This window comes from Camelus ferus, chromosome 5, assembly GCF_009834535.1.
Source record: "Camelus ferus isolate YT-003-E chromosome 5, BCGSAC_Cfer_1.0, whole genome shotgun sequence".
In the NCBI taxonomy this organism is placed as follows: domain Eukaryota; kingdom Metazoa; phylum Chordata; class Mammalia; order Artiodactyla; family Camelidae; genus Camelus; species Camelus ferus.
The window spans coordinates 87,983,277-88,009,907 of NC_045700.1; the positions used below are offsets into that span (position 1 = coordinate 87,983,277).

General features: G+C 37.9%; 1 protein-coding gene and 1 long non-coding RNA gene across 2 annotated transcripts in view; one reads left to right on the plus strand and one right to left on the minus strand.

The window, feature by feature from the left end:
* The window catches only part of SPHKAP (SPHK1 interactor, AKAP domain containing), a 135,574-nt gene that overhangs the window by 58,607 nt on the left and 50,336 nt on the right, over positions 1-26,631 (minus strand).
* LOC116663784 lies at positions 3,307-18,541 on the plus strand. Its single transcript, XR_004320115.1, has 3 exons — positions 3,307-3,637; positions 10,226-10,228; positions 18,532-18,541. It is a non-coding gene; the product is annotated as an uncharacterized LOC116663784 (long non-coding RNA).

Below are 26,631 nucleotides of genomic sequence, written 5' to 3' on the forward strand. Positions count from 1 at the left end.
CCCTGCCCCGCACAACAAAAGTTATCACACTGTGGTGGTAGGATTTGAACATATGAATTTATGAAGGACACATTCAGTCTATAATGTTATGTTTCTGGTTTGGAAAGACCACTCTGTGGACAGTTTCTTCCTCCAGAACTCTATGTCCCTCCTCAATTGTAACATCAGATTAAAAATTAATTTCTTTTAGTTTCATTCCTTGAACATCTACAGAGTTGCAGAGGTAGGTCTACATGTCTGCTTTGTTCCTGCTGCCATTGCTCAGTTCAGAACCTCATTCTCTGTGACAAGGAGCAAAAGCCTTTAATTAACATCCCCAACTTCAGTTCCCTCAATTCCAGCCCATTCTGTGTCCTGTTCCTCCCAGCCAAAGAAGCTTCCATTTTTCTAATGTCTAGAGAAACTTCAGCAAGTGGTATGAGTCACTCCATGCCCCAAGTGCTTATACATACATTGTATCATTATAGGTGCATTATGTTACATTTTGCATCCTTTAATCCTCACTTGCATTATACGACTATACATGCATTTTATCATTGTATCATTTAATCCTCACCACCCCCAGACAAGGCATGGACTATCATTTCACGGCTTGTCAACTCTGCTTTTTAAGCTCCTGCCAGATACTGCCAGTGGTATTTGCTGAACATGCCCAGGGTTTTCTTTCCTCTGCACCTTGGCTCACACCTGCAGCACCACTGGGGGTGGGGGGCTCTCATCCGTGCTGTGCTCCCCACCCTCTCATCAGAACATCCATTCACACTTGAACTGATATGCTTCCTTCTTCAATAACTTCCCTTGCAGATATATATATATCTATATATATAGAGAGAGAGTGGATGTTTAAAAATTGAAGTATAGTCTGTTAAAAAGTGTCAGTTTCTGGTGTACAGCATTATAATATTCTAGTATTCGTGTGGCTAAATAGAAAAGTTTTCTTTTAGTAGTTCATTAATTCCCTGTTAGAAGAGTCTGTTTATTTACTTTCTTTTTTATAATTTTTAAAGTTTTGTATAGTAAAATTTATACACAGCGAGGTTCACTTTTTTAGGGTGTCCACATCTATGCAGTTTTACACATGTGTAGATTCTTGTAAAAACCATGAGATATAGAACATTTTCAATACCCCAAAGGATTTGCTTGTGCTGCCCCTTTATAGGGATCCTATAAACTCCTGCAGTCACAGACCTGTTGTCTGTTCCTAAAATTTTGCCTTTTCTAAGATGTCATGTAAGTGGAATCATGTAGTATGTAGCCATTTAAGACTGGTTCTTTCACTCTGCAAAATGCATTTGAGATTTAGCCATGTTGTGTGTATAAATTGCTTGTTCTTCTTTACTGCTGTGTGGTATTCCATTGTTCAGATGTATCACAGTTTGTTTATCTATTTACCTGTTTAGTCACAGACTATAGGTTTTTGTATGAACATAAATTTTCATCCTACTTCGGCAAATACCTAGAAATGGGAGTACTCGGTTTTGGGATAAGTGAATGTTTAACTTCTAAGAAGCTGCCAAACTGTTGTCCAGAGTGACTATAACATATTTTATTCCCTGCTTATTCACTTTTTGTAATTTTCTAATGTGTTTGTGAAAAAATGGTCTTCCCCAAGCACTTCCTAAATTGGTTTCTACAAGTTGCAAAAGGCTGAAATGCAGTCATGGTGTTGAAGAAGAAACTCGTGTCCTGGCTCAGTATTCCAGCCAGTCCGTGCAAAGGCTGAGAAGGAAAAGAACATTTTTTTCCTTCTAAAAAACAGAATCTGAAACATAGATCTACTATTTGGTACTTTATCCTCCAATTCTTGTTTATAGGTGAGATGAAACTTTAAATATAGCAAAGAACATTCAGATGCTACTATTTTTTTTTTTTTAATTGTGGTAAGAACACTTCCACTGAGACCTAAACGCTTACAAAAGGTTAAGGACACAACGCAGTGCTGTTAACTAGAGGCACAGTGTTGAACAGCGGGTCTTGAACCTACTCATCTTGCAAAACCGGAGCTTCGCACCCTGTTACCAGGGGCTGAAGGAAGAGGCTGAAGTAATGATTTCAGTTGCAAAACCAACTTGTTCTGAACACTCCTCTCTGGATTTTACTTTGTATTCTTTCCACCAATTCCTGGATGTAAATGGATTTTTAGTAATGTCAAAACTGGCAGGGTTTTCTCATATCACACCCCGAGAAGAGACTGTGTCTTTATGCTCCTGATGTTCACACGGGAAACGTCTGCGATGTTGTGCCTGACCATGTGTTACCTACGTGGCGCTGGAACAAAGTGCTCCCACCCAAGGTTGCTGTTTTCTCTTTTTGATGATGAAACTGGTCTTTAGGGAGAAGGTTAATTAAATGTCTACAGACCTTCAAACATTTGATGGTTAGACATAAATTAATTTTAAAAATAGACTTACAAGGCAGTTTATACAGGTGCCCAGCTGAGACCTTCAGAACTAATGTGGTAGCAGACACTTTCATTGTGCATCTTCTTGGCCGGACATCTGTCCTTATTAAAGTCCCACAAAGAAGATGCTATTACGATTCCCATGTGAAGAATCTGAGATACAGAAAAGTTCAGTAACTTGTGCAGAGTCACAGAGCTGCTGAGTGACAGTCAGGGTTCATTCTCAAGTGGTCTGTCTTAGAGGTCTGTGCCATGCTGCCGTTTTAGCACAGCATTTACTGTACGTTATATCATGTGCTACCTAATATACTATGGTGTGTAGTTGTGTGACATGTTATATTATATATATTATATATTTTATGCTATGCTGTTTTTAAAAGATGATGAGTTAGATTGTCAGAGATTCTAGTTTGAATAAGAAACTAGAATTTCATTTTCAGCATTTCATTCTAGGGGTCTAATAAGTTTCTTTATTTTGTTTTGTGTTTTTTTGTTTTTGTTTTTTTAAACATGGCTCAGTGCCTGGAATGTGATATTTACTTCTGGGGCTTTAACGTATTTTGTAGTTGAATCCATGATGGTTGTTGGGAAATTTTCCCTCCAAGAGGCACCTCGTATAGAGTTCAACTGGTGGTTTGAATAAATCCACAAAGAGCCTTGAAGTGGGAGCCAAGATGGATGGCAGAGTTTGGGAGATGTGTTCCCCAGGGAGAGGGTGACAGTTCTCAGGAAGTGCTCTGAGTTTGGTGGGTGATGGAGAAAGGGTCATGGAAAGAAGGGACATTGCCAAGAGCAGCCCATGAGAGGGGAAAGCAGTGACCTCAACTCTCAGAGGAGAGCGCAGGTTGCAGCTGGACAAAGGCTCCATAAACCACACCAGATTTGGGACCAACTTTGGACAACCTTTGGGGCATCTCGAAATTCTCCATTTTCATGTGTGTGCTTCATTATGACATATATGGATATTCTTTTCTTAGTGTTAAACTTTCTCCATAACAACATAGTTATACAGGATAATAGTCGCAGGCACGAACAGACTCTACTGGTTCCAGGTACGTGTACCAAACAGGAAGACTATGGATAAGAGCTTAAATCTATTAGCTTTATTATTGTATTATCATTATCTATTGATACTATTATTACTAGTTGGGGGTGTTGTCTCAATTTTACCCATGACCTCGTAAGTAAAAGTTTACATTATGTGATTCAAACAAGGGTTTTTGCTTGGCGATAGCTGTGACGTTTGGGCTGAGGTATTTGTACTCTGAATATCCAGGGCATGAATTTTCTTGGAAAACAGCAATAGCTGTGGCTACTACAAAAAAGAAAAAAGAAAAGAAAAAAAAAACCAAACTTTTTTCCTTGAAAAACTAATGGATCTCATAGTGACCAACTCAAGACTCCCATCTTACTAGCCCTGATGTCACGAATATCACCCAATTACTTTTACTTGTTGCAAACTGGCACTCTCAGTCCACAAGCAGAGATATTCAGCCTGGAAATATGTTTCATGAAGCATAAGTAGTGTTTTAAGTGAAATCGAGGTAACGTTAAACAGCTGAGTGATTTCACATAAAAAAAATTCTGGATTTCCAACCTCTTTATAGAAACTCGGGGACATATGACAATATTCCCCAGACCCTTTTAGCTGTGGCATGTGCTCCCCTGTTCTCCACAGTCTCCACCATGTTCTCTTGCATCCTGGACACTGAGGTCTCATGGTAAGTGCCACACCATTGCTTTCTGCATGGTATTTTTTTCAGTGGTAGAGAAATACGTCTCCGTACCCACATCCTTATTAAAAATGGAAAAATAAAAATACCAAGACTGTGGGTTTTAAGAAAAATGGTAGAGAGCCCATTTCTTTGTGAAAGTGAATGCTGGACGCACCTGTTTAATATGCAAAGTATACCTGCGTTTACAAGGAATGGAACAAAATCATAAAATATTATGAAACAATCCATCATAAAGAACTACACAGGCATAGAGAAAAGGTGTATGATGAAATAATTGGTGATCTGTGAAAAAGACTGAAATTTTAAAAGCGTTTGTTTGGGATGTGAATAAAATAACTGCTGCTTCTGTGGAATTAGTTATGCATTAGAGGAAATAACTTGGGTGATCGCTTTTTTACAGATGACAGGTTTATTAAATTAAGTCTATTGAGTGTAGCAGAAATCATGTGTTCTGAACAGAAACAAGCCTTTACAAACAAAAGTCTAGCTGGAAATAATGTTGCCTGGCATGCTGAAGCTACTGCTAAGACTTCACTAAATAACTTACATGAAAAATTTATTTGTGGCATCTGCTCAAAACACAGTTTGATTTCTATCTATCAGTCTATCTGTCTGCACCATCTATCTGTGTATGCAGTGCCAGCCGGTTAATTCTATTTGTTTTTGATGTTGATCATGAGAGGTGGTGTTGCTACTGTGGTCAGTGTTAAAGTCAGACATTATGAGACTAAAATGCAGGGTGGCAACATTTTTCAAGAATGTAGAATTTTAGTTCATGTAGTACATGTAGTTTTTGTTTCTTTGTCTCTTTTGGCTAAAAATTTACAATCTTATGAGCATTGCAATTAACTTCATGAGCTCAATATACTCCTATAGTTTAAGTCAAGGTGAGGATGCTGGGTGAACTAGATGTACGACACAGTTTGGGTGGCTTCATAAGACAAAGTACTGAGGAGAATTTTAACTGCTCAAAACACTGACTTATTCATGGATCCATCATTACATTAAAGATTTGGCCATTTAAGTTGCCTGTACAATTCATCTAACCATTGAATAGCTATCACAATGCATGATCTCACTGCCCCAGTAATCCTGAAATTATATATTTGGAAATGTCATTTGGGAAGAAATAACTTCGTTCACTTCCATGTGCTAAAATCTGTTTCCCAAATGACATTGAACCACATTCCTCACACTACGGTTTTGAAGGCTGATGTTTAAAGAGATTTCCCTAGTTGATGTTAAACTGCAAGTAAAATTAATTAATATTGCTCAATTTCTCTCTCTTAATATTTAAATTGTGAAGGAAGAACCACCACTGGATATTACTGAAACGCAGAGTCATAAAACCATAAGTACTAGAATCTAAAAATGATGGCATTGCAGTACAATAATTCACTCTCTCCAAGAAGGAATCACCTTAAATTTAACAAGCACAGGTCCCGTCCATCCGTGGCAGCATCTCTGTCTGGGAAAAGTTGTTTTCCATTGTGGAAAGTAGTAAAGGTAAGTATCACATCCAGATAAAGGAGTCATAGCTGAACTTGGTACTGCACATTGTAAACTGAACTATAAAACCTGCCACTGACATCTTGTGAAGAAGAAAAGATTTCAGGTTTTTAGTTTCAGATCGAGTTCTAATAACTTACAATATAAAAATGTAACAGAGGTCTGTCTCTATGGTTAGAGCATATAGCTTAAAATTATTATACTTTAAAGTGTTATTAAATTACTTAAAGCATTATTTTTGGTATCTATCATGCTTGTAGTAAGTATGTCTGTCTCTGGCAGATGATCACGTTTCTGGCAGATATTGGCTTTTCTCCTGGTGTGTGTCACTCATCTACATTACCTGCTCACCCCTGTAGGAATCTGAGTTTGTGTTCCCTGATACAGATGTTAATTAAGGCACGAGATTATGAAGGGAAAGAGTATGTAGAACAAGAAGGAAGGACTAACACAACATTCCTTAAAATGCTCACATAGGGCCAGAAGAAGAGAACTGACCAAGGACATAAGTAGCTAGAAAACCAGGAAAATATAGTGCTACAGAGCTTAAGGGAAGACACTGTTGACAGAGGCAATCTGCAGTGAGTCCTGAGCATCCTTGTGTGTTCTTGCTGGGTACATCAAAAATGCAAGGTCTTGAATGCACTTCACCAGGGCTGCTTCTCATCCTTGTGTTTGCAGAAAGCAATCTTAAAGGATGAAGTGATGATTCCCTTCCCCACCAACAAAGAGTAGGCTCTTGCTTACAGCTCACTAAAAAAACAGTGGGGTATCCAAGCTCAGTGTTCCTTGGGTGTGATACAAACTCACTGTGTGTGGAATATACCTGGGCTCCACCTGTGGTGTTCCCACAGTTCTTGGGAGACAGGAGAAACTGACACAAACATACTGACTCTAGCTACTGCTGTGCTGTGAATAGTCAAGTTCTTTTGTCTCTGATCCAGAAATCTCATGTCTTTCCCAAGCATTCATTTAGCAGTAACAGTCAGCTTGGAAGTAGGGTAAAATCTCAGCTCCTTCACAGTTCTTGACAGACATTCAGGAAAGGAGGTGCCAGCATTGCCAAGAGGTCAAGAAAGGTAAGCATCAAAAAGGGTCTATTGGTCCTTGACAGACTTGGCCAAGAACAGTTTCCATGGGGTGCTGAGGACCAAAGAGATGGGACTAAACTATTTCAAAAGGTTTGGCCATAAATGAGAGCGCAGAGGATAACTGCTACATAGGGTCAAAGGAGAATTCTATTTCTGGCAGTGATCTTTCAGTTGATTGTACTTACCCCCTTGCCCCTAATTTTGTTTGTGATTCTTGCTAAGACTTCTACTTATGGTTGTGCAACATGTGCTCTGTGGTATAATTCCAGGGAGCACCATTTACTTTCTAATCATGGTGCAATTGTAGGGTTATTATAATAGTTTTCTGTAGAGAGGCAGTTTATTGATTTGAGGAAAGAATGCATTTGGCCTATGACAAAGCTGCCTCAAGGGACACTCAGGATGAATCCGTCACTGAGCAAACCAGCCCCAGACTATAGAGATGACTTTCTCGCTTGCACCCAAAATTTTTTTCATGAGTCTGTAACTGAGCAGGACCCAGTAGGGCCTTCCTGAAGCAGACCCCCCATATCCTCTGCCTGCCTCTTGTCTGTAGAAAAACTTTAGTCTCCTCGGCTTCCCCGAGTTCCAAAGGGGACATTTAAGCAAAGAAGTGAGAAAATGCAGAAACAAAGGAAACCAGTCAAGCAAGACAAAAGTTAACACTTTGGCCATTAAACAAAGTCAAGGACCTTTAGCTCCTCCCCAAGGGCTAGAGAGAATATTCTGAGCCGTGTCCTTTGAGCTGTTTTGCAGCTACTGAAACCCTCACCAGGTGGCTGACCACAAGCACGTAGACCCCAAATCACTTGGAACCAGAAGGTTGATGATGTTAGCCCCCAATGACCTCACCACCAACCGATCAGAATAATGTACAGGAGCTGGTCATACACCCTGCAGCCTCCCTCCCTCGCCCTACCTGTAAAAACCTTCCCCTGAAAGCCTTCGGGGGGATTTGGGTCTTTTAAGCACTAGCTACCTGGACTCCTTGCTTGGCGCCCTGCAATAGAAGCTGCCCTTTCCTTCATCACAATCTCATGTCAGTAGGTTAGTTTTACTGTGCATGGTGAGCAGGCCCAAGTTTGTGTTTTTAACAAGTCAACTACATACCAGAAATGGTACTGGGTGCGAAAGGCACAGTTCCAGACCTCAAAGTTCCAGGAGCCTTTCAGGGAGAGAGAGACAGATGCTGACTAAGCTGAGATATGAACAGTGAAGAGCTATTAGCCACTAAAGTAGAGAATAGGTGGTTTAGAGAAGTGCGAATAGTTTGTGTAAAGACTTTGAGTCAGAAAGATTCACACGGGAGAGGCTAAGGAGCAGAAGGATAAGCTTCAAGTGGCATCCTTTATCCCAGGAGGCCCTGCAGGTTAGCTTAGAAGGGCATGATTTGCAGTGGAACTTAAACATGCCCTTAGATGCTACGAACAAAACAAAACCTGTAGTCGTACCAGAAAGAAGGAAAAAATATGCTTAACTTCTTCTCTAATAATTAAGCAATTGGATAAAAGCCAGAGAAGCTCCAAATGATTCTTTTCCCTTCTTTCTTGTTTTCCCTTCTTTTTGTCCCAGAATGACTTTCCAACAGTGTGGTTCACCTGACAGCTGAACTACATCTGTGTTCAGAATCTTTAAAGACTTGTGATCCCGGCACTCACACCTGACCTCAGCATCAGCCAGACGCGGCATCCTTTTCACATCTTCTATTCTTGTCTTTTTCTGGTGGGTCTTGCCCTGACACAAGGTAATTCATTTTCTATAAAATGGTAATTTTGTGTCTTTTGGAAGTTTATCCTCCTTTAAAAAGGTTATGTTCCTCTGTTCCCTTTCAAATCACAGTCAAGCTGTCTGAATCTGACCATGCAAAGTTCCCCTTCACCTTCCAGAGAAAATGCCTTCCAGGCCAGCAGGTGCCGCCCTGAGCCCCCTGTTGTGTGTGTTTGGGGGCGGGGGTTGGAGCCAGAGCCCAGGGCTGTGATGAGCACAGCATTTCTAGTTTCCAGGTTGCACATTGTTCTGACAGAGACAAATCACACTCATATCTGTGTCCACGCAAAAGAGAACATGTTTCTCAGCTAGTAGAGCTGTCTGGAGCAACAGGAGCACTCATTCTTCCATAATAAATTCTCATTATAACGCAAACTGACCAGAGCAGATAAACTCTTAAAATTCACCCCTTGTTTTCAGCACCCACTTAAACCAGGCCAGTAAATCGAAGGGATATTACTTCAGAGACTGTAAATGCATTTTTGATAGGCTGTCCTGTCTATTAAGCTTACTTTCATTTCTTTATTCATCTGTCCTGCTTCATTGAGTTTATTCCTCATTGCAGACATACCCAGAATTGTCCTTCACCTAATTTGAAAGTTCAGCTCCAAGGATGTGACTTTAAAAGCGTAAACCACAGAATGTATGTTGGAAGGCTCAACAGCCATGGCTTTTCTCACTGTGGGATGAAGGTTTTTCTGCTTCTCTCATTCAGCACAGGAGTTAAAAAACTAAGAGATGGCAGGACCATTGTGTCTTTTTTATTTGTGCACCATGGAGGTTCAATTATCTGAATCCCATCAACTCACTGATACCTGCTGGAAGTATTGATGGGAGTTCCTAATCACAGTGAAAATGGATCTATTCTTAAAATCACACAATGACATAAAATTGATAAAAGCTGACTATCAAGCCAACACAGTTTACAAAATATAAAATTCTATACAAGCTGCACATGTGGAGCTAGAAGCTGGGAAAGGGGAGGTTCTTCATTTCATATGTTCCATTAAAGTCATCTTGGCTTAGTGGGGACAAAGCTGGCCATCACGCAGACAGATGGACATCAGAGAGACAGACTGCCATTCCATTGTCTGCCATGTAACTAAGGCCCTCTGGTTTAGAGCTATGAGTGAATTTGATTTCAATCAGGGCTCCAGGCCTTCAGATAAGCACTTAGGCATTTCACTCTTCTCTCTGTTTTGTATACTGGGAGACACTAAGATTTCATTTGAAAAGAATTCTGCTGCTTAAAAAAAAAAAAAAGAAGACACTGATGCAAGGCACACTCAGAGGCTGTGTATGAACTATTTACAAATAAACATGCTTAATCACTGAAATTTCAGCGTGAGTTATTTAAATATATAAGGAGACAGAAATCTGCATTTCTCTTTGAAATCAAACAGACTTTAAAATTGTTGGGGGAAGGTGTAGCTCAGTGGTAGAGAGCATTGCTTAGCATGCACGAGGTCCCGGGTTCTATCCGTAGTACCGCCATTAAAAAAATAAATAAAAGTGTTAACAAAGCAAGTTACAGTAGACTGGCTCTAATCTTTCGAGTACCTTTAAATTCAGGGATTCTTTAGTTATCTTTCAAAGATCTTTGTTACTGTTTAGAGTTTCAAACATTTTCTCTCACTTGCAACACTTTATGTTTTATTCCTTTGGATTTTAATAATACTATGAATTTCACTTTTGATGAAAATCAATTGCCAGATAATTAGGAAGTGGTTGAGTTCTGGTTTTAAAATCATGGAACTCCTATGGCCCTTTCTTTCAAAGATGCATTAGATCTCTTTCCAATGTAAACATTAAAACAAGTTTATGATTATATGTATTTGCCTTCGGTCATATTTCCACACTTGGTTGGAATTCTCTTTCCTGTCTTCTTTGTCCAATTAATATTTTCTTATTTTTCATGCTACAACTTAAAAACAAAATTATGTCTTCTCAGAAATCTACTTTGGATGGTATTGTTTCCCATCACCTTCTCTGACCAGAAATGCCTCTTGCTTTCCTGGGATCCCACCTCCCTTCATTTGTATCTTTGATGCTAACATATCACACTGAAGTAGAATTGAGAAAAAGTGAAATTTCCCCTGGCTCTATGGTGTGCCTGATAGGCCTGATTTATCTAGCTTTATTTAATTTATTTAAACAATTTTTTTTTACAGGTAACAGGGTCATAACAATAAATGAAACAAAAATAATTAGAGATATGTAAAGGTGAAATTAATCATTTCTACTCCAATCACCTCCTCCTTTCTCCAGTATCCACACCAGTGTGGGGATCAATTTTAATAGCTTAATAGACAGCCTTCTACATCTTTCTCTGAGCAAATCTATGTCTATATATCTAAAGATACAGATATATTTCTATCTCCATCTCTACCTCTGTATCATCTGTATGTATCTATCAATATATATATGTATGTACACACAGTTATAAGGATTTTCTTTTCCAACAAAAGAATTTTACCATATATGTTACAACATGTTCCTCATATGCACACCCATGTATTGAACTTTATATATATATTTTTTTTCTAGTATTGCATACACACACTATAGTTTTCAATAAATAGGGTCATAATACATGTTGGGTTTTCCATCCGCAATACATGAGAGTATATTTTGCTTAATCAAAAGTGCAATCTTTATTTTATTCTGTTCCTTTTTACTTAATTTACCCTCCTCCTTTCACTGTCATTTCCATGTAAAATCTCTATGCTTCCACACCCTGATCTTGTGATAAGAACTTGACATATAACCTATATTCATGTATGTGTATATACATATGAAAGGGGGATTTGAACATTACTTTATAAAAATGAGGTCATGTTATAGACCTTTCTCTACGTTTGTCTCTTCTCATTCAACAGTACATTTTGGGAATCCTGCCAAGTGTCGTGATACAGCTCCTGCTCATTTTTCACAATGACTACGTTTTATTCTGTGAGCTGAGGTAGCATAATTTTCCCAACCATTCTCTTATTAACAGCAATCGTTTTGCTTCCAGATTTGTTGGTTTGTTTGTTTCTGTTGCTGCCACTATGAAGAATACCATTGCTCATTTTCAGTTTTATGGGTACAACACAGAAAGTGGGATTTGTGAGTTGAAGGGCATATATGTAATGTACATTTTAACAAATTTTTTGTTTCCTATCTAAACAGGTTAGAACAATTTAAATATTCATTAGCAATACATGAGAGCATTCTTTCCTTGCATCCATAACAGTAACATAGGTGTTTGGCTCGTTTAAACTTTTGCTTATATCATTAAGTATCACAAAACTGGAGCATGCTTCCTTGATGAAGTGCATGGTTCTCCCCAGTTCATTTTTTTCTGCAGTCTATTTTTAATGGAACGTCACATGCACTTAGTTGGCCATTTCATCTTTTATTAATCTTTCCAGTAGCTTGGTGAATCATTTCAATCTGTAGACTCGGGTCTTTTTTTAAGTTAAGCTAAACGTTTCTTTTTAAATTATTTAATTATTATTTTCCTTTCAGTGTTCCTTTTTCTCCTTCAGACGCTTCTGCTATTCTCATGTTAGATTTCTTAGGTCTATTTTCTGGCTTTTGTATGCTTTTTATTTTCTAAAATTAGTAGTTTGAGATAATTCTTTTGCTTTACCTCCTAGAAGGCAAATTTGAATCTCTATAGTGGCTGTCTTCCGTTCAACCCCTCTCCTGAGTATTTAGTCATAAAACAATGGTTTTCAGTTTTAAGAATTCATGTTTGTGTTGTGTCAATTCATGTTTAAGTGCTGTATACTGTCCAAGCCCAGCCAGTCTAGAAACCCCTGAGTCTGTCTCAGTCAAGAGAGGCAGCTGGGTTGGAGTGAGAACTGGGTGTGAAAATCATATGGTACTCCTTAAGCCACCTCCTTCCAGGAATATTCTGATTTTTATTCATCATTAGATTGTTAGTCCCTTGCATTATACATAGTATGTAGAAAGTACCCTATTGACATTGATTAAATGTGTTTAAAACAATTTCCTAATGTTTAATTGTAATAATCATCAAAGTTCTTGTTTATAAACAACTGAAATGGATTTTGGCTAGCAAGAACAGAAAAGATACTTATTGCATGGACAGCCCCCCCCACCCCACACACACACATTTTCTTTATCTATTTACCTACTGATGGATACATAGGTTGTTTCCATATCTTGGCTGTTGTAAATAATGCTGCAGTACACATGGGGGTCATAGATTCCTCAAGATATTCATTTCATTCATATATATATATGTACCTGTATGTGTATATATATATATATATGTGCCTGTACATATATATATACATATTCCCAGAATTGCTGGATCATATGTTAGTTCTATTTTTAATTTTTTGAGAAACTGCCATACTATTTTCCATAATGACTGTATCAATTAACATTCCCACCAATAGTGCACAAGGGTTCCCTTTTCTCCACATTCTTGTCGGCACTTATTGTTTGCTGTCTTTCGGTATATACAGATGTGTCTGTTTTTCAAATTAATAGTGACTTAGTTATGGCTCAGGTGTGTGTGTGCATGCTCCTGTGAACTTACTTCTTAAAATTCGAGGCCCGGAAATAGGGAAAGGTATCTGCTGATCACACCCACTTTGAATCACTAAGAACTTGCTTCCCTTTTCTAAAGAGCTGACAAACGTTTGTTCCTCTTTCTGAATTGCAAACCACACATCAAATATTTTTCAAAGACCATGACCGTGGCTTTTGCAATTTCTGGTAGGTTGTGATTAACAGGCTACAGTAAAATGAGATGGCAAATTAGGGTTTACAGAGCTAAAAATACTGTTAGTAATTACAGCTTTGAGAAAAACAAAAGCTAGATTTATACAGGAAGCAATATTGTTCTTCTAAATGATGCCAGATTACTCTTCAGAGGGAAAAGAAAAGGCAATATACCTGTCTAATTCTCAGATGTAAGTCTGGAGAAAACGCAATGAAACATGTAATTTCTTAGGACGTGGAGTAGTTAAAAGACACTAAGAGGTAAAGCACAAGAAGGCTTTACTAAAGCGAAACAAGAATAAGAGAGTTTGTGGGAAATTATGGAAATGTCATTTTGATAAAAATTTCAAAACATATCATGGCTTTTAGTAATGGGAAAGCAGAGATCAACCAATTAAAGTCTTGGTGGTGAAAAGTAATGTCCTTCAACCACTTGATGTTAAACAGACCTGAGAGATTCCTCAGATAGAACAGAAATAGCCTTGTCTTGATCCACATCAAACCAATAAAGCAAAGAAGTAGTATTTATCTTTCAAAAGTCTTTGCCGCATTTACTCAACTCTTCTGTGGTGGTGGGGAAGCAGTGATAGACAACACGTACATGAATGCATGTGACTGTTTCCCCCCAAAATTCTTGATTTGCAAAAACAGACAGTGGGCCAGACTTGTCCTGAGGCCTGTGCTTTGATAACTGCTTCTCTAGAAAATCAAGGGTATGAAATCATAAGACTTTACTTTCCCAGTTAATCATTTAATTGGCAAATGGCATGGCCGGGAAGAGGTTTGCTTGGCAAATGTAGTTAGGAGACCTGGTTTCAGCACCAACTCCATCACTTTATGATTCTGGATAAACATTAAACCTTTCAACATCCATGCACAATTCTTTACTTATAATACCTATCCTGGCTATTTGATAGTATTCTCTAAAAGTTCAGTGAAATAACATTAGTGGCCCATTTCATCTCCCATGGGCAGTGTGTGTTTTAATTGTTTCCTAGATTAATAAAAAGTATTAAAATTTTAAAAATTCTAAATAAGAGATGAAATTAATAACATAGTAAGCCTACAAATAAGAAGGCAAATAAATGTCTGCACAGCTGATTTGAAAGGAGCTTAAAACCTCTGTGACTTTTCCCCATAATTATCAACATATTAAGAAAACATCAGGTCCATTGATTTCACATTTTTATATATTTGTGCATAAATATTGCTTATTTTAAGCTAGTTAAGATTTTTAAATTTTATTTTCAAACAAACGTTGTGTTGTAAATTTTCATGCACCACAGGAATTCATATTTTTGTCTCATCTTAAATGTCTTGTGGGGCTTTGTTTTAGGCAATCTCTAAAACGTTCACCATTAATTAATTTTGAAAAGTGCCTTAATAAACTAAAAACTCAAGTGGACCTTGTGTAATTCTCCTTGAGAATTAATTCTCCCTTGAGTTTCCAGGCACATGAACAGGGCTCAAGTCCAATTCTTTGCTTTTCCACTTTCGAATAACTTCTCTTTAGGTTAAAGAGATCTCTGTCTATATGAAGAGTGAAAAAGGGATCTGATTGACTGGGGGAAAAGGGCGCCTTTGCAGACAAACTTACTGAAGGGAAGAAAAAAACAGTCAATACAGTTGAGTTGTCATAAGAATAGCTCAAACCCTGTGACACTAATTGATGAATTCCCTTTGCAGTTACTAAGGTAAACCAAATATACACCCCAAGTTCTTTGCCTCTTAGGTAATTCAGGCAGAACGTGTCTTCACAGACTAAAACATCGGAACAACAGTAATATGCTGAGTTAACAGGACACCACACGGAAGGTCAGTATAAAAAATATAAAGGCGGGAAAATTATGCTGCTTTCTCTAATTAAGCAAACTATCACTTTCTTCCAATACTGCACTGTCAGGACCAATGAATAAGCAGTGAAAGTCTTAAAATTGGAAGTAAACTTTGAGGTCATACAGGCCAAGTCGCTTGGGAATTTGTTGTGATAAAACATAGCTCTTAATTTTAATATCTGTTTTTTCAGCCTGACCAACCTCATATTATTTATTAATGTTATTAGACAAAAATTGCAGTGACCAGAGAATTTTCTTTGATACAGCTATATCTATCCATAAATTTCTGATTGAAAATGCACAAAAATATTGGTGGTTTTCTTGCAGGTTGATAATATGATTTTACTGGAACAACTGAGTGACATAGACAGCTGGGTCTGCTATGCAATTAATACTTCAGAGAATGACTCAGTTTTAGCTGTTTGACATTTGTCATCTTTTGCCAGACCTCCTTTAATGTCTAAGTAGCTTCTAGCCAACAACTGTATCACAAATCCATTCATGTAATATCAAGGGGGGCATTTTACAGTTTATTTTATGGGCCCATAATGAAATTATATTCCTTAAAGTTGAAAAATCCATGCTGCTTAACAGGTTTTTAATGGCTAGCTTCTCTGGACATTGAGTGACATCTGTTAAATGTTTCCAGAATAAAATTAACAAAAGTATCTTCTGAAGTTGGATTCCATGAATTTTTCTCCCCTGAAGAAAATCTTGGCTCTTTCTCTAAACATTCACTTGTCAACTTCATACAAAAATGAGATGCTCTTCCCTAGGGACATTGGATGCCTTAGCTTCCGTGAAGAATGCCAACTCTACCCTCAAGAGGCTGAATGCTAAAGGCTAGGCAGCGACCTTTAACTGAGACGTGAAATGCCTGACTCTCGTTGCAAACCCAGTCTGGGTCACAAGCTCAAACACCTCCAAGGCCGGGCAGGTTATACAGAAACGGGAGTGAGTTCCAGGTCTGGGATGGCAGTGCGAAGACCTCTGTGGACCGACTCCCCAGTGAAGCACACAAAGCTGGCCAAAACTACAAAAGCAAATGTTTTAATTCTCTAGAAATTGCTCATATTTCTTTACACCTCAGAGATTCCAGTAGAGTAGTTTGCACATCATAAGACCCAATAAATTCCAGCTCAATGAGTAAGTGTAGGCACTGCCTCTTGAGCTGACCGAAGGGCTATGTTGCTTTGATTTGGTAGTACAGACATATCAGACCTTAATGGAATTGATAGCTAGGAATGATGTGGCTACATATGTCTCAGATATAACCTGACAGTATTTTATATACAAAAATGTGACAATCTTAAAGTTGCTAAAAGCCATCAGAAGGGTAAATGTCTTGGAACTTTTCAATAATTCAGGGTCTTCAGCATGGATTTGTAATAAAAATCTTTTATGCCTCAAATAAACATAATCCTACAAGAAAGAAATTGTACTTTTTATTACACTTTAAGAAAATTATATTTTCTGGGTAGAGGGGGAGGGAAATCTACTAGAATATTGAAGAAATGCTGTACTCACTGTGCTAAGAGCTAGTGAATTCGTACTTTAGACCTGGCCTTGCTGCTAATTTAATCTGTGCCTTTGAGCAATCTTTCCCTTCACTGCTGTTCTGTTTCCTCACCTGAAAAGTGAGTGGAATGGGCAATACATCTTCTCAGGCTGATTCCAGCTCTTGGGTTCTGCAGTTTCACAAATGGGAGCTTAGTCACATAGTTTGGCAGAATAGGAGAACTTCAGTACATCCTGTTTGTTTGCATGTGTTGCAAACACACTCACCAAGAACTATTTTATTTCGGTGCTATCCTGAGGCTCTGGCACATGAACATGGTGATCGTGTTTCCAATGTCAAAGTGTACCCATGTCAAAATGCTTCTTTATTAGCCTGCCATTTAGCACAGCACTTTAAAAACCAGGATAACAGTGGTGAATCAGCTCCTTTGGAATTCATATTCAATTCAATTAAAAATTAGAGTCATGGTCTTGATTTAGACACTGAACTGACTCAGTAGCCCCTGGAGGAATTATGTGATGCTGAGGGTGGTAGTGGGGGACTGCTAATATAATTATTTATACCATTGGAACTTTAAAATAAATCTAGCAATTTGATGCTGCAAAGAATTTCAGAAGGAAAAGTTACCAAGATAATGAGTGGCTTTTCAAGGTTGCTAAGGTCTTCTTTACCTTTTTTTTTCCTTTCTGTATTTGCATTAGATTTTTGCACATTAAAAATTTAGAAGAAATATATGGGCCTTTAAACAATAAAACAGTGACTGTGGGGCTGAAAAGACAGAGCTAGAACTGAGAGATCAAAGCAGTTCTGATAACCAATTGTAAATGAAGCATAAGAGAGAAAGATGAGTGTGATTCTAAGGATTATAGCTTAGGAAAATGAGTAGAATACAAAGTCAGCAATAAAAATTTGGGGAGGAAAAACATAATTTTGGATATTTACTTAAATTATGTTGAATATGGACTATTTTTGAGATTTTCAGATGTGTGTACCTAACAGGCACTCAGAAATGTCTATAGTCCTGAGAGGGCAGTCATCGGCAAATAGATGTGGCTGAAACCGTGAGGTATGGATGAACTATCCAGTGAGAGCCGTGAGCAACAAAGGACAGGCTTTTGCACAGACCTTTCAGAAAAGCCACATTTAAGTGCCATGTTAGGGGGAACAGAAGTCCAGGAATAAGACAAAGAAGAAATGACTTTAGAGGTAGGGAAATAATTTAGAAGAAAGAATAGTGTTCTTGAAACCATGGAAAAAAGAAGTAGTCTTCAGAAGATGGACGGGGTGATGAGTTCAGTTAATCCCGCTTAAAGGTAAGTAACATAAACAGTGAAAACACGTCAGTGGATTTCATGGTCCCAAATAAGAACATTTTCAGCAGAATGGTAAGATAGCCAGATAGTAGCCAGATAAGAGACAGTATAGTTTCTACTGGCTTTTAAGTTTGGCAGTAAAGAGAAGGAAGAACGTAGGGTGAGTGTTTCACAGGCAGATAAGGTCAAAGAAAGTTTTTGCTTGTTTTGATATTTGCTTCTTAAAGAGGGTTTGGAGTAATATGAGTATGTAAAAGAAAGGAGAAGTATATACAGATACGTAAGAATGCCGTGGTGAAGAGTACTTTTATTGAGAATTTTGACATCTGTTCTCGTTTAAGACAAAGCGATTTTGAAGGACTACAATATTGAAGTAATTGACAAACTAGCTGTCAGTTCCAAATAAAGTGAGGAATGCAGGGCATTACAGCAATTTTCCCAGTAATTAATCTGAAGGAAATAATGTAGTGTTTTCCCCCAAACTGTCCTGCATTAGTAATGATTAAAAGTTGAAATGACTGTTTTGTATAAACACAGGTGAACTGACAAGTCTGTAAGAATTTTTGAGGCAGCAGGCTGGTTCCAGGGTAGCCCGGGGTACAGAAAGTAGATGGGCAAAGGAACACACGTGTTTGAAGCATGGCAAATACTCTAATGAACCCAGGGGAAGGGTGGTGAGGGGAAGTGATGGCCGATTGAGAGGCAAATTTTGAAAGGGCAGATGGTGGAGGATTCTGAAGTGGATGTGTAGGTGCAAATATAACTATTGGATTGATTTTTATCTCATGGACCATTCTTTCTTGGTTGGGTCTTCATGAAGTGAACTGTTTACTTACCAGAACAACATTTTATTCAACAACAACATATATATACACATATAAATAAAAAATAAATTGGTAGAAAGTGGTAAAATTTGGACAAGCTAGTTCAGGTAATGAGAAAGGAAGTTCTAGTAATGTCCTTGATCCTGGACTCATACAATTTTTGAGCTGGAAAGCACTCAAGGGATTGCTTAGTGACAGAGATCCTAAATTTAAATGCAAATAGAAGTCGGCAGGTAACAAGAACGAGGCCAGGTGGGCACAAGATGAGTGACAGATGTCAGACACGGGAGTCCCACAGGCTGATTCCATCCTATACATATGATCTGTTTTGAAAGAGAATTTTACTGCTGGCCAACATTTAGAAACTGGATTTCATGTAGAAAACTTGATTTCTGGCTTAATTTGAAAAATTAGAAGCTCTTCAACCCGGGATCCATATTAGCATTTGGAATTAAGGTTGAGCTGCCTGCTTTTTTTGTCTTACGGGGGAAAGTGTGGAAGGAAATCACCAGGGTTGCAAGAGGAGATCCGTTAAGTAGTAGAGTTAGGGTGTTTTCTCTTATTGCTTTCAAATGCTCTGTTACTAATTTGTATTATATTTGAGAAAAGAAAGAAAATAAATTATAAATAAAAATAATACATTGGAGTCTAAAAATTGGCTGCCTGGGGTGTCCAAGCTGGTACTGAATTTGTCTGGAGGTAGATGCAACGGCCGTAAATTAATTGATCCTGACCTACAGACAGGCAGGTACCCTGAACTTGTTCTGACTGTCTCATGAACTTTCATTTTCAGTCCATCCTGCTAGTGGCTTTTGATGATAGCAGCAGGAGGACTGGATCCTTTTGGGGAAGCAGAAGCTGTTTTTCTTCCACGTTTGTGTGAGGGTGAGGTGCCACTCAGGTTCAAACACATGAATAGGAGACACTTCAGGGGAGAGCAGGGATTAGAATTTGGGAAACTAGAGTAGCAGTTGCAACTGGGTGTGATGCTGTCTTTTATTCACCACCCCCAGCCAGGGACGTTTTTGGTTGTTACAACTGGGGAGTGGGTGCTATTGGCATCTAGTAGCAGGGGCCAGGGCTGCTGCTAAATAGCCATGCGGTGCACAGGAAATCCTCTGTAGCACAGAAGCATCCAGCCCAATACGGCAACAGGGCCGAAGACTGAGAGACACTCCCCCAGAAGAATTCACCTCTGGGTGTCTAATAAAACTTCCCTGGTCACTGCTGACTTAGGCCAGCTGCTTAATGCTCATATTAAACCAAAGCTGAGGCATTACTTAGCAATGAACGAACTTTCCCTCACTCCTTTCAGCCAATTCAGATGCTTCTGGCAAATACATTGAATGCCTCGAAATAATCCAACTAAATTTCACCAACATCACATATTCTATGGACCAGCCTGATGTGCTGGGGACTGTCTGTAACACACAGTGAGGGCCATCCCTGGCCTTAAAAAGAATGTAATGTTCAAGTATGAAAGAGCAGAGATTCTGCTTGTAGCAATTTCTCATTTCCTAACAAACCATTAGGATGAGCTTGTCTCATTGTTACAAAAGAGAGAAATAATATACCAGAGACGTGGAACTGAAAACAAACATCCTATGGTGGTCATTAGCCAGGCCCAGTTTTTATTCTTTCCCCTTCCTTCTTTTCTTCCTTCTTCCTTCCTTCCTTCCTTTCTCTCTCTCTCTCTCCTTTTAAACTTGAGATTCTAAGCTGCAAAAAAAAAAAAAAAAAAAAAAAAAGCTATTACTTCTAGCTAGTTTGCCTAGGATTTGGGGAAAAAACTGATTAAGAAAGACATGTTAAACCAAACAAGTAATCTGCTAAAAAGAAACAGAAATTATGTAGTCATTATCCTTGAAGCTTAAAGGTATTTTAATGAGAAACGTTATTTATTGTTGTTGGTTTTTCTTGACTGATAGGCTCTCTACTCAGAGGAAAATTGCTATAATCACAGGAACTGTATGAAATTTGAAACTCAAAACTATTCCGAGCTATTTTAATAACACATTCTTCTGTCAGAATGAATTTTTAAAAATTTTGAGGAAAGATTTGAAATTCAGGTTTAAAAGTACACTCAGATCTAGTCATCTGAGTGTATTTTTAGTAGCAAAAAAAATCAGGATACATAAAACACTTCATTATGTATTTGAATCTCAGGCTTACACACTTAAGTAATAATCTTTTGCTCTTGGCGGTCCTGAGTGATGAAGACCCTCTGATAAGTATGAGCACTTATCAGAAAACCCCAGCTCTCAGGTACAAGCTTCCTTCTCTACCTACACTCTCTGCCTGATTTGACTGATCTTCTCTATGTTCTGAGGGTCACTCTGAAGACCCTCAAATCTCTTCTCTCTCTCCCTGATCTCATCAACGAGTCCAAATTGTACATCCAACTACCAACTTGACATTTCCACTTGGATGACTAAAAGACGTCCAGCATCATCGCCTTCCTCCCACCTCCAGCCAGCACCCCCACCCCCAGTCTTCCCTCTGACATTAAATGAAACTTCCATCCACCTGGGGACCTTATGCCCAAATCACAGGAGTTAGCCTTGATCTCTCTTTCCTTCACCCAATCCATGAACATGTCCTGGTAATACAGAGTATGTACAAATTTGAAGCCCATTTTAAAATATATAATTACACTGTGAGCTTTTATTTCTATTATGAATTATTGGATGTCTCAGTCCACTTATTTAGTGCTTAGATATACATTGTAATTCCTTGATGCAGTAAATAAAGTCAATGATCTTAATTTTTATTATGCAGTGTTTTACCTACAACATATGAGAGAGAGAGATGGACTCAATTTCCTATCAAAATAAACTTATAAAAATGTTCTCTTTAATAGTTTCAGGATCCAAGACATGGATAAATGTGTGGACCAGGCCTAAGACCCACCCCAAATTACTACTGTATTATTTGACCAGCCACTTTAGGTTCAGCCCTCACACTACTTATCAAAAACTCCTTCTTGGTTTTATCATTTTTCTCAGTTTGGGTTTCTCACATGTGATGTTTGTGGATAGAGAGCCACATAGTTGCTTTGGCGAAAGACTCTTCTCTACCATCGTTCTGTGTCATGCTTCCCAGTAAAGTGTCCTTTCTGATTTATCGGTTTCTAGAGGTTTGGAAAAGGTCAGTGGAACTTTCATTTGACTGAGGGTCACAATTGTATCCAGGACTCTTGGATTTCTTAAGGTGCCTTAAAAGCTACTGCCCAGGGTGAGCTGAGACCACATGGACCAGCTCTACTGTCCCAGCCCTGCCTTGCTTCATCTGTTTTACCTACAACTGCGTTAAGACAAGCCTCTACAATAGTTCCCTTCTGGACCAATTCAAGGCCATGGGATACTAAAACCTCTGGAGATACATCAAGATGGAAGGAATGGAATTCAGACAACTCTCTTGAAGAGCAACCCTGGATGAAGCTGTCAGGAAGAATTTACCAAGGCTGAGAGTTCCCTCTCACGCCCTCCTCCCCAGGAGGCTATGTGCTCAGGTAACAACTGATGGCACTTAAACTGCCTTCCAAGGAAAGAGTGTGTCCACTTAGATATTGAGCTTTTGTTTTGCTCACTCTGGCTGACCTTCTTGTGCAGTCAGCATGTAGCTTCTCTTTGAAAATTGTTGAATAAACATTTGAATACCATTGTGCAGTGGGTTCTAATTAGTAGCCTGAACCAGGGTTTCTGCAACTCTAGGCTCAACCCTGGTTTAAAATATTTACATTTCATTTATATTTACACTGAACTATGTAGGGATAGAGAGGCATCATGTCTGCAATTCATTCTCAAAACTTTTAGAAAAGAAATCATATATATGTACATTTACACACAGATGCATAGACATGCACAAAGGAAAGGATAAAGCAAATGGAGCAAAATATTAGCATCTGGGGAAACTGGGAATTCTCTGTACTTTTTGTTAGTCCAGAATCAAAGATAAAAGGTAGCCATGTGAGGTGTCATTTTGCATTGCTATTACTGGGCTGCGTTGGCATCAGGTACCCACTGAACAGCTGTCTTCTTAGTTTCACAGTAACAGGTATGGAATGTTGAAGGCTGCATGAGAATCGGATTCACTTATTTACAAATTTAAGGCAAATGTAACACATTTTCCAATGTCGTGATTCACTGATTAAAATGTATGCTAGAGGGCACCATCTATTTGCCAAGTGACAGCCAAAAGTCAAAAGTCTTAAAATGATCAGTAAGGAAAGAGTCTCTCTGTGACTGCAAATAGAAATAATGTAAATTGTCAAGGTAATTTTAATGGAGCATTAAACCAAAAGATGGTTCCTGAAAAATAAAAAAATTAAATTTTAGTAAAAGAGCAAAGAGCAATAGGGGGTTAAAACGTAACTAAGTTAGCTTTTGATTTAAAAAAGTCAGGGGTCCTGAAATGTTCAATTTCTACCACTTCTGTTAAGGACTTCTATTAAAATAACGCCTCAGCTTTTGGGTTTGGAGATTGGCTTCCAATCTCATTATCCTCCTTCACATTTCCCTTCTTTTAAACAATTAGGTAAAAAAAAAAACAAAAACGCTGAAGGCTAGTATATGATTTTTTCCTCAGAATGACAAATCAGAAAGAAAATAAAAGTATATAGTTTTATTAGAAAGCTCTATTTACAAAAACAAAAACACAGTTTTCATGTCTGATATCTTTTGAAAAATTTTTAAGGATGACTTTCAGGGGGCTTCTGAGCCAGACTTCCGGGCTAGTGGTTCATGTTTGGTGTCCCTCTTCGTTTGTTTGCTTGCTTGTTTGTTTATTGAAGTCTGCTTACAATGTTTACAATGTTGTGTCAACCTCTCACGTACAGCATATTGTATTTTTGACTGCTTCAAATTGCCCTTCCCTACGACACCTCGTTTTAGATGTGACATGAATGCAGTTATCTACTGAGATAATGACCAAAACTTACTTTTGAAGCTTGTTTGATGCTTAAGAACAAACAGCTGTACTGACCCATGCACATAACACCCTGAAGGTTTTCCATGCCTGAGACTGTCCTTCAAAAAAATTTTTAAATGAACATCTTAAAACATTGGTACATTGAGGCACTTAGTTCTAAGAAGCTGCAAATCCAGATATTTGGAGTTCAGTATGATGGGTAATATCAAGCCAATCAAAACTGGATGTGAAAAGTTTGGCTACTAACTTTGTTCAGGAAAAAAATGAACAAATGGAAGACAACAAATAACATAGAGTAGGGTCCCCCAGAGTTATGAACAAAGTAAAAAGCAATAAAATATGGGGCAACATTGCTACAGTTTCCTCAGAATATGTTGTGACTATCTGTGAAGAGATTTAGATTTGGGATGATTTCATGTAACTAATTTTTATATTAAACTTTAATAAAGATATTACTTTAAAATACGGTTCTACTGTTTTCATTTAAATTTCACTTTCATTTTCATCCTGCTATGAAGAATTTGTTTTGAAAAACAAATTAAGTTCTTTTTCCCTGTCCATGTTGAAGACTCCTTCCTTCTGTGTGGCTGTGTTGATCAAGAGTTCCTTGTCTTAACCCTACTTCAGGATGAGACCTGCACCCCAATGTTCATAGCAGCACTATTTACAATAGCCAAAACATGGAAACAGCCTAAATGTCCATCAACAGGTGACTGGATAAAGAAGATGTGGTATATTTATACAATGGAATACTACTCAGCCATAAAAACTGACAACATAATGCCATTTGCAGCAACATGGATGCTCCTGGAGAATGTCATTCTAAGTGAAGTAAGCCAGAAAGAGAAAGAAAAATACCATATGAGATCGCTCATATGTGGAATCTAAAAAAACAAAAACAAAAACAAACAAACAAAAACAAAGCATAAATACAGGACAGAAATAGACTCATAGACAGAGAATACAGACTTGTGGTTGCCAGGGGGTGTGGAGGGTAGGAAGGGATAGACTGGGATTTCAAAATTGTAGAATAGATAAACAAGATTACACTGTATAGCACAGGGAAATATACACAAAATGTTATGATAACTCACAGAGAAAAAAATGTGACAATGAGTGTGTATATGTCCATGAATGACTGAAAAATTGTGCTGAACACTGGAATTTGACACAACATTGTAAAATGATTATAAATCAATAAAAAATGTTAAAAAAAAAAAAGAGTTCCTTGTCTTGTCAGCCACTGCTGTAGGCCACCTCTGTTCTTCCCTAGATAATTCCCTCCTCTCAGTAATGTCCACCTCTGGACTGTGTTTCTTCCCGTCACCCTGGAAATCTGTGTCAAGTCAGAAAGAGAGAAAGGACCTGGAAATTAAGAAAAAGTGACTACAATTTTACTCCTGGGTATATATCCAAAGAAAACACAAATTCAAAAAGATATATGGACCCCAGTGCTCATAGCAGCATCATTTATAATTGCCAAGATATAGAAGCAACGTTAAGTGTCCATCAACAGGTGAATGAAAAAGAAGGTAAAGAAGATGTGGTGTGTATATATATATATATATATATATATATATATATATACACACTACATATATATACACACACACACAATGGAATATTACTCAACTGTAAGGAAGAATGAAGTTCTGCCATTTGCAACAACATGAATGGACCTAGAGGATATTATGGTTAGTGAAATAAGTCAGACGGAGAAAGACAAACACTTTGTTATCACTTATATGTGGAATATAAAAAATAAAACAAAAGAATGAGTGTAACAAAAGAGAAACAGACTCACATAGAGTACAAACTAGTGGTTATTACTGGGGAGAGGGTATGTGTGGGGCATCATAGGGGTAAGCGATTGAGAGATACAAACTACTATGTATAAAATAAATAAGCTATAAGGATATATTGTACAACACAGGGAAATATAGCCATTATTTTATAATAACTATAAATGGGGTATAATCTATAAAAATATTGAATGACTATGTTGTATATCTAAAACTAATATAATGTTGTAACTCAACTATACTTCAATTTTAATAAAGAATTATGAAAATTAAAAAAAGAAAAGAAAAAGCAACTACAGGATACATTTTGGCAGACTAGGGTTCATTTTTCATAGGGATCCTGAAATTTTTTCTTAAGTTTAGAGTCATGAACAATTTTCAATATTTGTGTCAGTTTCAATTATTATTAAACTCTTGCAGGAAAACTAACCTTCCAATGTGACTTTTATTTGTATTTAGATTTTTTCCCCCTTTGGGGAAGAATAGAGAGACTCATAAAGGCAGGATGAATCAGCTAGCTCAAACTCACAGACGTCATCTGACACTGTAAAGGGACAAAGAATTAAGAAAGAAAGACATACAGTTTTAAGGCCAAATTTGAGTTCACTGGGATTGGCGGGGAAATGTGAGTAGTTTTCTTATACTTGGGAAGATGCAGCGGTCATCTTAAATTTGGTTATAAATAGACCACGTCTAATTGTAGATCTGCAGTACAGACTCCCCAAATACAAAGTTTAGAGAAGACCTCTTTGCCCTTTATTACGCAATTTTTAGTGCCCTTCAAATATTACCTTCTCCAAATGGTAGACCCCTCAATACAGGAGCTACTTGGATAGATGCTGATAGATTTTACTCTTCATTTCTCCCCCTTTTACAATTTATAGCTGTGTAACTAGAGATTCATATCAGCAAATGCTTCAATTCTCCACCTCATGTCAGAACTGAATTTGCAAAGAAGGCATCAATGTACCACCTAATCCTTTCTGTTTGTACCAAAGATTTTTAGCCATCAACTAGTTTTCTGGACAAGGAATACAAAGTCCCCAAGGTACTAGAATCAAAATCATGTGCCTATACAAAGAGATTTTATTAAGTCTGTTAACTGAACTCCAGTTTCCTTGTGCAATGAGACTCTGTAGTGTGAAATATTTTACATCCTCTGTCT